Source organism: Danio rerio, chromosome 22 (assembly GCF_052040795.2).
Source record: "Danio rerio strain M-AB ecotype USA chromosome 22, GRCz13ab, whole genome shotgun sequence".
NCBI classification, from domain to species: Eukaryota; Metazoa; Chordata; class Actinopteri; order Cypriniformes; family Danionidae; genus Danio; species Danio rerio.
Window position 1 is genome coordinate 23,906,848 of NC_141042.1, and position 14,985 is coordinate 23,921,832.

The 14,985-nt window shown below is 37.8% G+C and overlaps 1 protein-coding gene across 4 annotated transcripts in view; it reads left to right on the top strand.

Annotated features, from left to right (window-relative positions):
• Window positions 1-14,985, top strand: part of dennd1b (DENN/MADD domain containing 1B) — a 207,361-nt gene that overhangs the window by 31,458 nt on the left and 160,918 nt on the right. The gene's annotated exons all lie outside the window — the stretch shown is intronic.

Genomic DNA, 14,985 nt, shown 5'->3' on the forward strand with positions numbered 1-14,985 from the left:
AAAATGTGCATAAATGTATGTAATTCGGTAAGAAAAGATGCGCATAAACTACGATGAAAACACTTTTACTGAACAAATTTCATTAAAGTGCGCATAATGCGCATTAAAGTCATGTGATTTTGTTATAAGAGATCATGTGATGGTAAAAATGTGTGTGAATGGACAAACCAGCAGGCTGAGCACATTGTAAAACATCTGAAATGTTGTTTTGGTCATTCTGAAACGCTTTAACTATTTCAGTATTAGGGTTGTTATATTATTAATTACCTCTAGAACTGTCTAGCACTTTTGTGCTCCACATCTAAAGCCGCCTTTCCACTGCACACGACAAACAAGTGACAGACCGGATGTCATTAATTTCTAATGGAAAGTAGTCCGGTAGCTGCATGGAATCCGATCATTTCTGTATGCGGAAAATTCTGATCCGATTTAAGCTGTGCATACGTTAAAATATTTGAACTCCTGCGACTAAACTGTATGCGATCGGCCGACCAGATGTGATGTATTCATTGTTGTCCCTGCAGATGCATGTACGTTAGATGAGAATTAGTTCCCGTAATTTTTTTTTTAATCAGAAAAAAAGTTTATTAAAAAAAAAAAAACATTTCTATTTATAAATGAATAATAAAAATTATTTATGTAGTCTCCACATTCCCCCCAAAATGTTTAGCAGTCTATGAGTTACTAGCATTCATTCATTCATTCATTCATTCAACCATGGTGAATGCACAAAGAATAAAAGCTGTTTTTGCTCATCATTTCGAACAGCACGAGAATCCGTTTCTCTCTCATGGTGCACGACAATACTGAAAATTCCGACAGTCGTGTCCAAATGTCATATACAGTGGAAAGGCAGCTTGAGCACATTGTAAAACCTCTGAAATTTTGTTTTGGTCGTTCTAAAACGCCGTAACTATTTCAGTATTAGTGTTGTTATATTATTTATTACCTCCAGAACTGTCAAGAGCGACTGTGCTCCACGTATGACCCCTTCTGATGCCACCACGTGTTTATTGTGTTTCAGCATTGCGCAAGTAATTTATTAAATAAATAAAAGATTCATGCGGCTTCTCCTACTGGAGCAAATTCTGTTTATTTGCCACCAGTTTATCAGGAAGTGACATTTTCGTTCTCTTTGACTCATTGGATGCAATGGTGCTTTATTTGCATGTCATATACGCGATATTCCAGCCTGATCTCACGAGAAAACATAAGTATTTTACGTTTTGGCAGTTTAGTGGCTAATTCGTACGAATTCGTACGAGTTCAGTCGTAAGAAAATGTACGATTTTAAAAAGGAGGCGTGGCACCTAACCCCACCCCTAAACCCAACCGTCATTGGGGGATACGCAAATCGTACTAAAATGTATGAATTAGATCGTACGAATTTGTACGAATTAGCCACTAAATGAAAAAGCTACGAATTGCCATGAGATTGTGTTGGATATTCCTGTTTTGCACATATAATTTAATTGGCATATTTGAATGGAAACAAAGCTAGTGAGTTGATTATTAAATGCTTTCAGAGATTCATACAGTGATGGAATCTTTTAGAATGACTCCCTAAAAGACTCGCTCCTAAGAGTGGTTTGTTTATCAGTTTTTTACCGTTTGTTTAGATTGTTTTCAATCAATCTGCTCTGTTCAGTAATCCTCAGTTCAGTCATCCAAACACAAACCTTATACCAAATAATCAGTACAGAAAGAAAAAAAATCTCTTTATCCCAGTAGAGTTGTTATCCCATAGCGTCACTGCTACTCGCCCGAAGGCACTGCTACTACGAAAGCGTACGATACTTACAAAAACACCTTCCCCGTCCAATGCCTAATTGTCATATGCTTTAATAGATAATTGAGTTTTTCCTGCAAGCTAGCCCATTTTTAGATGCGTGTACGTGTTACGTGTGAGGCAGATGGTGCGAGCATATGGTTTGCAACTTGTGATTACCTGCTGCAGCCCCTTTCCAGCTTTTCTCCTCGCGCACCCAAACCGGAGTCGCGGCTGCCCCCCTTTAAGAGGTAAAGACATTTTAATGTCCATGAGATGTAGCCTAGCTTGAGATAAGGCAGTTTGATGACTGATGTGATTAGCGGGCTTGGCAATACCTCCCTCCCGCGTCTGTACTGCGCATATAAATTACCCTTGAGTCAGGAGTTAAGGTGTGATTTGCGAGGCAGATTGTTTGAATGTTGTTTATTCTCTTTGTGGTGCGCTGGCTTTCTTTCCCGACGTTGCATGCTAGCTATGAGCCCAACCAAATGGTATGCAAAGTAAAAAAAAAAAAAAAAGCCGTTCACATGCAGACAGTTGATAAACATTCCCACTATTGGACATGTATTGTGACAGACTGCGCTAATATACAGTGATATGCCGGGACTGTCACATAGCCGACATCCATATGCTGCTCCACTCAATCATGAAGCTGTGAAATTGGGTTGCACCCCAACTAGCTTCAACATTTTTTTTTTTTACTTTTTCTTCCTCTCATTCTGTTTCCTAGCTGAAATCTATAAGCGTGTGTAGGATATGCAAATGAATCCACACAGGCTTTTGACAAATTGTCACACATTGCTATAAAACACGGGAGTAATCAGCGTTTGATGTTTGTTGGGTATTTTTGCATATTAAACCATGCCAGATACTGTGTCAAGTCCATCTCTATTTTTTTTTTGTTTTTTTTGTTTTTGTAATTGCTGTGCTTTTGGTTTATTATTATCTTTCAGATGGCCTGTCACTTGTTATTTATTTCTTGCTCATGGCCATTTTTACACAAACATTCAAAACACTGACTGTGGTTTCTTCTATGATTTGTATCATGTTGACATCAGTGTGTTTTTGGATGTCACAGGTGATCATAGAAAGCGAATGGCAGAGTAGAGGAGATGATGGCATAACTTGAAATTTAAAATAAGAAGGAAAGAGCAAAATGTTGTCTGCTACAAACAGAAGCAATACAAAACGACAGCTTGAGGGTTTAATTGAACCATTTTAAAATGTCACAGGAAATTAGGACAGAAATAAAGGCCTGTTGCCATCACTGTTAATAATATTATAATGTAAAAATGTAATCTATTTTGAACGTGTCATTCTTATAATCAGTATTATATTTAAATAAAAGTTATAAGTAGAATGAAAATAAATGCCATTTTAAATGGTTTATTATGACTAAAGCATGAAGCTTCATTTAAATGTGTTATCTTTTTTATTTATTCAAATCAAATTTTATTTTAAAAGCAAACTTATTTCATACTGTTGCCACTTTCATTTTGTAAAAATTATATATATTCTTTTCATGCAAGTTATTTCATTCATTCATTCATTCATTTTCTTGTCGACTTAGTCCCTTTATTGGGGGTCGCCACAGCGGAATGAACCGCCAACTTTTCTTCCAAGTTATTACGCAGCGGATGCCCTTCCAGCCGCAACCCATCTCCACACACACACTCATACACTACGGACAATTTAGCCAACCGCACAATTCCGCACAAATACCAGACAATTCACCTGTACTGCATGTCTTTGGACTGTGGGGGAAACAGGAGCACCCGGAGGAAACCCACGCGATGGCAGGGAGAACATGCAAACTCCACACAGAAACGCCAATTGAGCCGAGGTTCGAACCAGCGACCTTCTTGCTGTGAGGCGACAGCACTACCTACTGAGCCACTGCCTCGCTACATACATATATATATATATATATATATATATATATATATATATATATATATATATATATATATATATGTGTGTGCATGTGTGTGTGTGTATATGTATATGTATGTATGTATAGAAAACCTTCAATAGACCTATTCAATATATCTTGTGAAACTGTATTTATATTGCAATATTTATCTCAATATTTAACCCAATATCGTACAGCCGTAGTACAGAGTTTAAAATTATAAATGTATTTGCGTGATTCTCATACACAAAATAATAATTATTATATAATTGGTGTTAACTATCATATCTGTGTCTATAACTGAAATGAACAAAGGCAAATAGTCAAACTTTGAGATTTGCATTGTGTAATTATATGGATATGACTGACCCACAAAAAGGTTTTAATCGTGAGAGCAGACAGCCTTAATCACTACAAACTCTTGCAAGTTCTTGTAAAGTGCCTAAACTTGTCATCTTGACAGATGCTCGCTTAACTATCAGAGTACATGATTGTGAACTATTGCATTTTTTTTTGTTTGCACCGAGCAGTTAACAGGCAGTAAATGATCAGTGTGATACTTTAAAGAAGCATATCATTGCAGCAAAGTATATCCTTTTTTAAGGCTCTTGCCAAGTAAAGTAGCATGAAATGTAATGCTATTTGTGGCTCGCAGAAAAAAAGAGTGAGGAGGATTTTTCTTTTTCCTTTTTTTTTAAAGCGACTGAGTGTTTTCTTTCTGTTCAAGCTTGAAAGATGCCTGCTAATCTGCTTACCCTTTTAATTGTGAGATCTGGGGGCAGAGCTGCTCGAAGCTAGAATAAAGTTACTGATCCAGAAGTAAACTGATGACCACAGTTATTCCTTGCTTTTGGCTTCCAAACACTGGCCTCCCTCCCCTTCTCCACTCCCCTTCATTCTGGAGGGGAAGAAAAAAAGCTCCTTGTACCAACAAAAGAAATTTCTCTTCGCCCATATGTTCGGTTGACATCTTCATCAGGTTCACAGCGGGTTACCTTAGTTAACGTTCACTCCACTGCTTGATGGGATTTTCTACCAGTTCCTTGAGTAGCTGGCTCAAAGTCTAGACGAGCCCCCCAAAAGACAGCCAAGACCCTTCCAGTATGCCTGGCACAATGGCATTATTGTGGATGTCGAGGAGCTGGTGCTTCCTCTTTACACGGACCTGTTCGGCCACAAAGACAATGGCTTTGTTCTGGGGCATGGAGTGGGTTAATCCAGACCTCTACATACTGTGAAATAAATCTTTTATAGATGAGCGCAAAAAAGGAGCGGAAGAAGAAAAGGTTTTGCCAAGGAGGTTGCGAGTTCAGCATTTTAACCTTTGGCCAAGAATAAGACGAGAGGAGGAGGAGGTGGAGGTGGAGGCACGGAGGGAGGGTACAAAGAGGAAAGGCAGACAGGCAACACACACAGTCCTTCATCTTTGGATGAAAACACAAACCACTGCTTTTCAGTGGGGCTGCACACGTTTGTTTGCATCCGAGGAGACCTAACTGTTGATTTTGTTGATGGTCTGTGAAGTAACTAAAACCATTTTCTCAGAAATAAAAATGCTGTCATATACTTCTAAAAATTTTAATCTTAAGTTGTTCAAAACTTAAATGTTTAAACACATGTTTTAGTGTTTGTGTTGTTGTGTGGATAAAACTACTGAAACATTCTCCAGAAACTTGCTTGTGGTTGTTTTTTTTTTAATTTTTTTAAATATTTTTTAGGAGCATTTAACCTATATTATGAAAGGAGAGCAGAGATTTCAGACAGGATAGCATTGGGAGCAGAGAGGGGGGAAGGATCAACAAAGAAACTTGAGCCGGGAATCTAACTTGGGTCGCTGTGACCTATATGCGTTGATGCTATATGTTAGCGCACAGTAACACTAGGCTATTGGCGCTGATGAAGCTTGCTCGTGTTTTTTGCTGAGCAAAGTAAGTCTTGCATGTTTGAAACAACTTGAGGGCAGTGTTAATTTTATTAATGAAAAAAATTGTGTGAAAAATTTTGTTGATGATAACTGAACACAAACAGAAACTTGACAGGTCCACTGTTAGTTTTAAAATACAGTCATGGACAAGATGTTCTGTCACTCATCTTTGCCAAAATCCTAAGGTTTGTCATGCAATTGTGTCAGAAATGTTAAGTTATTTAAACCAAAATTATGAACTAACCCAAACATTGGTTTACATTTGTTCCTATTAATTTAATAATAATAATAATAATAATAATAAAAATAAAATGTTGGGTTAGTCCCTATTTTACCCAGAATTTGTTTTGAAATAACCTGCCATGTTTTAGAGCAGGGGTTATCAACCCTGTTTCTGGAGATCAAACTTCCTGCAGATTTCAGCTGCAACCCTGACCAAACACACCTGTCTCTAATTATCAAGTACTGCTTCAGGTCCTAATTAATTGGTTCTGGTGTGTTTGATCAGGTTTGGAGCTGAATTCTGCAGGAAGTTAGCTCTTTGTGACCCCTGTTTTAGAGTACATGATGGCATGCTAAATAATATAGTCCGTATATGTTAAAACATAACAAAAAAAAAATGTAATGCCGTTGACCAAATAAAGGCTTGTATAACGTTAATGGCACAAAGTTTTTGTTATTTAAAAAACGCATAATTGATGTTCCTATGTTGGACACATTGCTTAATATAAACACAGGGATGTGCAGCAACACACAAATATCTTTATATATGAAAAATTAAAAGATTAAAATGTAACAAAAGCTATTATTGTTTATATAACTATTAAACCTTAGAGGTCTTTGGTGGAATCCGGCTCTGTTGTAGTCAGCTTATTCATGACAATTTGCATTTGTTTAATATTGTTGTTATTAAAATTTATTATATGAATATTCATTCATTCATTCATTCATTCATTCATTCATTCATTCATTCATTCATTCATTCATTCATTTTCTTTTCAACTTAGTCCCTTTATTATTATCCAGCTGCAACACATTTACTGGGAAACATCCATACACATTCACTATCACAATCCCAATTCTACCCCTTAAGCTGGATTTATACTTTCGCCTAGCGCCACATCGCGCACCTCCGCTGACTGCGCACGCACAAGCGGACGAGGCTTTTATACTTGTCGCGTTCGCTGTTGTGATATTATTTAAAACATCAAGGGGCGGTCAAAAGAAACCCACTGTAAAATCTGACGGATAAACAGAGAAGTAGAAAGTTTCCGGAACTATACGTCATATCATTAATATCATTCAATATTTTTAAACTAATTATTTTTGTTATTTTTATGAATTGTTTTAATGATTATAAAGTCTTTTAAAAACCATTCAAGATTTTTTTAGTCAAACTTTTATGCATCACTTGCTTTTTGTTCATTTCTCGAACAGTTTTACCATTCATTATAGTTTTGTAACAATTAAACTGTTTTAAATTCAACATTGCAATATATACACCAATGTAAAACCTGTGACTGGTTTAAAAAACATCTTTTGTAATTGTGTGTCCGGGTCTCCACTTTAGCCATGAACTCTTTTGGTTTTAACAAACTTATCCTTCAGGTTTTTCCAAACCTTTTAACAAAAACTTTCTCCTTTCCCAAAGCTGTTGTAATTTATAGCCAAGAATTATTGATCATTAGGTTATCTCTATGATCAGGGATCATAAAGATGTCTGGACAGTTTTACTGGTTCAGACAAAATCTCTTCAAAGTGTTTCATATTTAGCTCAAATGAAACACGGCGCCGTGCGCACTGTTCGCTCGAGTCTCAAAAAAAAAAAATGCTGTGTGCACCGCCAGCCAAAATCATGTCGCACACACCGAAAGCGAACATCCACAAACTTCAAGATGACGTCATGTTCTTCGCGCGCACTTAAGCGGACGCGTCAAGTATCACCTAGGCTTTAGCTCTTCCCCTTACCCCAATTCTCTTTAGCTTGAAGGCTTAGGCTAAGGGCAAGGGGTAGATACCCCTTTGAAAAAAGTTTTTTTTAGGACCACACTTGAAACCAAGTGGTGAGAAAATTGCCTAGAATACACCAGCCAGCCACAGCTGCACCCAGAAGTAAGGAGATTCACAAATTAGTATTTTTTTGTCATTATTACGAATTTTCACAACAAACAAGCACATGTAATATATTCATAACTGCACTAGTGTTTTACTGTCATGCTTTACAATAATAATAAAAAAAATTGCAAAAAAAAACCCCGAAAATTTTTGCTATCTGTAATACTTAAAAATAACTCCTCTACAGCAGTTCCACAACATTCTGACACTTGATGACGCTCCAATTCCCTGTCAGAAAAGTCTAGTGGCTAGGAATGAGCTTTTTACAGTGTCTGCTATAATGTTGTTTTTGCTGTGTTTACATAGGTGAATATGGTCACAGTGTAAATGTGCAGTATAGTTACGATCTTATTGTCACATTAGATTGTTAACATGATATATGCCTTCAGTGATTTCCTGAAGATAAATACCAAAAAATAACACAACTGAAATAACTACAGCAGTCATGATTGTCTGATCTTATATGAAGCAAGAAATCGTGATGATATATGATGACATGTACAGGTGCTGTAGTGCTGTCCCATTTTTTAGGGGTAAATTTTAAAGCCCTTCCCCTTAAGGGCCAAAGGGAAGAGGCAGGGGTACAAAAATAGAATTTCTCACTAGTGAAATGTTCATGTTTCTGCTAACAAAGTCTGCCATGTAAATAGCAAATATGTGATGCAACTGACTCTTAAAGGCAATGGGAGATGAGACTCTGATTGGTTTAATGCATGTTATTCCCAAAACACACCCATAAGAGAGTAAGCACAACTCTTTTAGATCCTGTGCTGGCACACAGACATTTTTTGTTGCTGTCTTTAAAATAGCAAAAGTGAGTTTGGACACGCCATTAGTGCTTTTGCACAATCTTCTTTAGAGTAAACTAACGGTTAGATCATTAAAATAGAGCCTATTGTAACAATTTAAATAAAGAAAGCAAATGTAATTACCACTTTCCTCCACTGGTACACTCTCATAAAGGTACGTGAGCTGTCACTGGGGTGGTACCTTTTCAAAAGGTAAACGTTTGTACTTAAAGGGTCTATATTAGTACCTCAAAAGTATATATTATACCTAAAAATTTTATGAGGAACCCTTTTGTATATTTTAGGTACTAATATGTACCCTTAAGGTATTAATATGAACCTTTTAGGTACAAATTTGTACCTTTTGAAAAGGTACCACTCCAGTGACAGATCGCGTACCTTTTATTTCTGAGAGTGTATAGTTTTATTAATCTAAAAACATCAACAACAATCAGGAAAATAAAAAACACTTGTGGAGTTTTTCTTTGCTGTGTTATTGCTTTCAGAACATGGCTTTATTGTGTGGCCATAAAGTATTTCAGCATCCACCCTTAAACATGCTGGATTTTTGTCTAGCATGTTCACTCTGCTTTGTTTCAGAGAGTGTTGAAATGTAGCTTCACTGTCTGATGACATCCAGAGGGTATGCTGATGACAATTCATAGTTACATTTCTATTAAATCACTAATTTTGCACATTTGCAATATTTTGAAAGTTTCAATATATTGAACATCCCTACTTTTCATAGTTCTAAACATTATTATTCAATTCTAGTGGTCATTATAGGTCATTTTTAATCAACAGGTAATTTGCCTGTCCTTATCCAAAGTGGAAAATTACAATGTGAAACACTTTTACAATCAATCAGATGCTTCCTACACTCTCAGAAATAAAGGTACACGAGCTGTCACTGGGGGGTGGTACCTTTTCAAAAGTATGGTCATCAGTTTACTTCTGGATCAGTAACTTTATTCTAGCTTCGAGCAGCTCTGCCCCCAGATCTCACAATTAAAAGGGTAAGCAGATTAGCAGGCATCTTTCAAAAGGTACCTTTTCACATACTTAAAGAGTCCATATTGGTACCTCAGAAGTATTAGTACCTAAAATTTTTAAGAGGAACACTTTTGTACTTTTTAAGTACCCTTAAGATATTAATATGGACCTTTTAAGGTACAAATTTGTACCTTTTAAAAAGGTACCACTCCAGTGACAGCTCGCGTACCTTTATTTCTGTGAGTGTATACAGTTATTTAGACAAAATGTCCTGCTCACTCAATTTTTGTCAGGATATTATAGTTGATTTTTGTGTCCAAACCAATAAGCATGTTGTGCCTCTTTACAATAAAGAATCAAATAGTGTGATGCACAACAATTTATTGTTCAGTTAGATGTTCAATGTTCAAATTGACAAGATATCCTGTTGCTTGCCAATGTTTAGTGCTCTACCATAGTCCTAAAATTTTTTATCTAATTGTTGTGTTCTAACCTGGCATTTGCCCTTTCAAGCTGACAGCCCAAATATTGTAAAGCACAACAATTCGCAGCCTTTGTCTACTTGCTTTAAAATTTGCACCCTGTTTAACCAAGCGACAAGCAATGTATCTGTCCTCACCTAAAGCGCAAAGTTTGCACAAAAGTTGCCAATAAGAGCGTATTTGATGTGATAATCTATTAAAGCAGGGTGTTTCAGATGCCTGTCACTCATTGTTATATTTAGAAATGCATCAAACCATTTTCCACAGCTTGATTTCTACTTCGATAATACTTAATAGTATGATGATAACACCTCACATATTCATGCTACCTGTTGACACAGTTTATTAAACACAAGTGGATCCCAAGGAGCCATTAAAGTACGTAGAGGTTTTCCATCAGCATACGATGACAAGCTTGCCAACTCAATCGACTCTATTTGTTGTATTGGCTCTACACCCATCCCGTTCGCGGATAGATAGACAGACAGAGGTGGTAAAAAGTGGTGTCAGCTGTGAGCTCTTTCCACCACTCACCTATTAACCTTCTTCCCCCCGGCCTCGGCTCTATCAAAGCGGCGTGTATCGACTTTTAAAGACAAGCATTCCCGGGACGTCAAAACATTGATTTGCGACTGACCCGCGCTGTCTGCGCTCGGGGCGGCGGCGTGTTGCCACGCAGCGGCGGTCCTGTCGAAGGTTAGCCGTGCACGAAGCCCAAGGGGAATCTCTGGAAGGGCCCTCCCAAGCTTGCCATCACCCACGGCCCGCTTCACATTGGGTGCGAAAGCAAAAAAAAAGGAAAATAGCTCGCTCCTCTGAGGTGATTTCAATTCAATTCTCACCCATTAACCGGCGTTCGCTCCGCAGTCAAATTACTGCGAGATTGTTTTCCTTGCCGTCGCCGGCAGCCGATGGGGTTTTAGACTTCTTCAAGGTGTTTTGAGTGGTGGTGAGATGAAAACAGCGACGGCGGTGCATTGAGCTGCCACCACATTGACATACGTCAGATTGGAAGCATGTTGATGGATTTCTTCCATCATTAGAAGTTTAGTTCAGGATGATAAGTTGCATATGATTCTGATCGTGTTTAATACATGTTATATCTGTAGAATATTTCTAGCATAGCTGTCCAAACTTGACCTACAGTTGAATTTTATTAGCCCCCCTTTTGAATTTTTTTATTTTTATTTCCCTAATTATGTTTAACAGAGCAAGGACATTTTCACAGTATGTCTGATAATTTTTTTTTTTATCTGGAGACAGTCTTATTTGTTTTATTTCAACAAGACTAAAAGTTGTTTTTCATTTTTTTTAAAAACGATTTTAAGGTCAATTATTAGCGCCCTAAAGCTATATATATTTTTCAATGGTCTACAGAAAAAAAACAACATTATATAAAAACTTGTCTGATTAACCTAACCTGCCTAGTTAACCTAACTAACCTGGTTAAGACTTTAAATGCCACTTAAAGCTGTATTAGGAGTGTTTTGAAAAATATCTAGTCAAATATTATTTACTGTCATCATGGCAAAGGTAAACTAAGTCAGTTATTAGAAATGAGTTATTCAAACTGTTATGTTTAGAAATGTGTTAAATAGTAAAAAAAAAAGTTAAATGGTAAAAGAAGTATTCTCTCCATTAAACAGAAATTGGGAAAAAAAGCAAAAACAGAGGGCTAATAATTCAGGGGGGTTAATAATTCTGACTTCAACTGTATATAGTTAGTAATATTTCTAGGACAAATTCCTATGTCCATACAAGAATTGTTTAGTGCATCAAATGATTTAACTGGTATGATTCGTCTTCTTTTTTGTTTATTTATTTTTTTTTTATTTAGACAAACTTACTAGGCTGAAACTTTCTTAAACTCGAGCTGCAATACAGCTTCACATTATTATAATTTTCTCAGTTATTAAAAGAGTCATAACCATTAGGCTAATGCCATAAAACTAAATGTATTTCTTAATTGATTGCTTGCTTAGGGCCACTGTAAAACAGGCAATTGATCAGAGCGGTCAAAATTAATGTTAATATAATGTCATTGTTAAAATAAAATTAAGCTTTATTTCAATCACACTTTATTTCGATGGTTTGTTTGTTGAATTTAAGTTACATTGCATCTACATGCCAGCTAATTCTCATTGGATTATAAGTAGACTCTTAGGTTGGGGTTAGGGTTGGAGTTAGGGCAGGGCTCGAAATTAACCTTTTTGCTTGGTAGCACCGGTGCTCCAAACTCAAAAAATTTAGGCGCATCAGCAAAAATTTAGTCGCACCCACCAATTATGAGCACCGTTACTACAAGTTTTATACAAGCAGATTTATTGTATTTGAAATCAACACTAATCAAACTAACAAGCAAAAAAAAAAAAAAAAAACATATATGCAAGAGTGAGGAAAATATGTCTCAACGAAATCCCATTATCACAAGAAAAGACATTTTTATAACAGAACTGAGTGACCAAAAGCATACACGGACCGCTCACCGGCCCTGCACGCACTGCTGGACATGAATCTGTTAACGGTATAACTGTGCTGTTCTCACAAGTGCTGTCTGATATTGCATTGATGCTTTTGACATATAACGTTACTGTACATTATTATATGCATACATCATGTTAATAGCAATACCGGTCTTTTTAGGAGTAGCGATATTTAGTTTACTCAATGCAAGCCCGCTTGCGATGGTGTTTATTTTGACATATAGCTGCCCCTTACACGGCGGACAGCATCTGGCGATTATATAAAGGATTAATCAGAAGCTCTCGTGCTAGATGTGGCAGTTACCTGAAAACTCCATCCCACAGACTTTTCATAGTGGACTTGAAGCCAATGGAAGTCTTCTACTCTTGGAAAAGTGTAGATGGTGGATTAACATTCAGCACATGATCACTAGTAACATGTGTCATTATTTGTAACTAGATGGTTTATAAAACTAAATCTGTCAGTGTTATCTTCATTTTCATCTTCAGTGCTTTATAATTTTTCGCGGTAGTAGCTCTCTCTGTCATCCAAAGCCAGAAGGCGCTGAGTGATTGACAGCTGATATTAACCAATCATTCGCGTTTAGTGCTTGAGCAGGTTTGGGCCAATAAGAAGATCGTGAAGGCGGGGCAAGCATTACGGACTTGGATTTGTTTACTGCAGCAAGTTGACATGACAACTGTTTTAAACCATAACTGAGCGCTGCATTTCACGTTTCAAGTGCAGACAAAGAGCTTAGAGATGCATTCTGCGTGAATGTATCCCGAATCCGCGCATGTGGTGAACATTTTGCAGTAAAAACTGGTCGCACACAACAATTTTTAACACTCGCAGAAACGCTCCCAAATATATTTTAAGGTCGCATAGATAACATTTCGGGCGCATATGCGACCAAAATGGTCGCAATTTCGAGCCCTGTAGGGTTAGGGCTAGTGCAAGTTGACATGTACTTGTCAAGTTTTTTTTTTATAGTCAGTTAAATGTGTGTTGAAGGAGCAGTATCAACAGATTTTAAGTATACAGTCTACTAAGGGCTTACTCACACTATGCTATCTGAACTGTGCCCAGCCACGTTTCCCGGATCATTTGAAAAGTGTGAGTGCTCTGAATCAGGTTCACTTGGGCTTTGGCGCAGTACGCTTGTGTGTGCACGTGTGTGTGTGTGTGTGTGTGTGTGTGTGTGTGTGTGCGCGTGTGTGTGTGTGTGTGTGTGCGCGTGTGTGTGTATGTGTGTGCGCGTGTGTGTGTGTGTGTGTGTGTGTGTGTGTGCGCGTGTGTGTGTGTGTGTGTGTGTGTGCGCGTGTGTGTGTGTGTGTGTGTGTGCGCGTGTGTGTGTGTGTGCACGTGTGTGCGCACAAAACTCGCCTAAGCCTGAAAGTGAGACGTGACTTTTAAGGAACCGTTTTAATGGATTATTTAATCATTCTTACTGTTCAGTGAACGCAAACTGTCATAGTTTATTAAAGACGCAAACCCCTCACTGCACGACAGCTGAACACCTTTAGCAAACCTCTCAATTCCTGCAGCACCAGGACTTTATGACTGTTTATGAGTGTCAAAAGTGGCTGATCTGTTCGGTGAAATATTTGAAAGCGTGTCACCACATATCAAACGACTTTAAATGATATAACTAAAGAAATCTCCACTGTGCTAAGCGAGAGCACTTACTAAACAGCGCAGCATTGATGACGTAAGCGTGCCCAGGCCCGAATGTAATGTGAGTGCGGGCCGTCGGGGGAGACGTGAGAGGGAACAAGTGTGCTTTGGCCAGGTTCAATGCAACTGTACATAGTCTCTTCTCTTCTCTTCTCTTCTCTTCTCTTCTCTTCTCTTCTCTTCTCTTCTCTTCTCTTCTCTTCTCTTCTCTTCTCTTCTCTTCTCTTCTCTTCTCTTCTCTTCTCCTCCTCTCTTCTCTTCTCCTCCTCTCTTCTCCTGAGAGTTTCAGAGCTCTAAGGTGTCTTAAAGTTTGTACAGTTCTAGCAACCGACTACTAACCGTATCTATCAGTTAAATTACTTGTATATGCATCTACCTTTTAAAATCAACCATTTGCTCGTCTTGATTCATTTCAGACCATCCATCCATCCCTCATGTAATGTCACATCTTTCTCACATGTAAAAAATCTCCACTCACTGACACTGTTACATGGTCAAGCGGGTGCATTCTTGTCTGTTAATCTGTCTGTCTACTGTATCTGTGTATAGTGTATAGTATACAGACAGTGTAGTCTGTCTGTCTGCCTGCCTGCCTGCCCATCTGTCTGCCTATCTGCTTATTAATCTATCTATCAACTGTGTCTGTGTGTGTATATCTATCTGTCTGCATGTCTGTTTGTGTCAGTCTGTCTGCCTTTGTCTGTCTGTCTGTCTGTATATCTGCCTGTTAATCGATCTACTGCATCTGGGTGTATATTTGTCTGTTTTCATGTCTGTCTGATTGTGTCTGTCTTTCTTCCTACATGTCTGTCTGACTGTTTGTCTGCTTATTAATCTGTCTACTGTTTACGTGGGTCCAT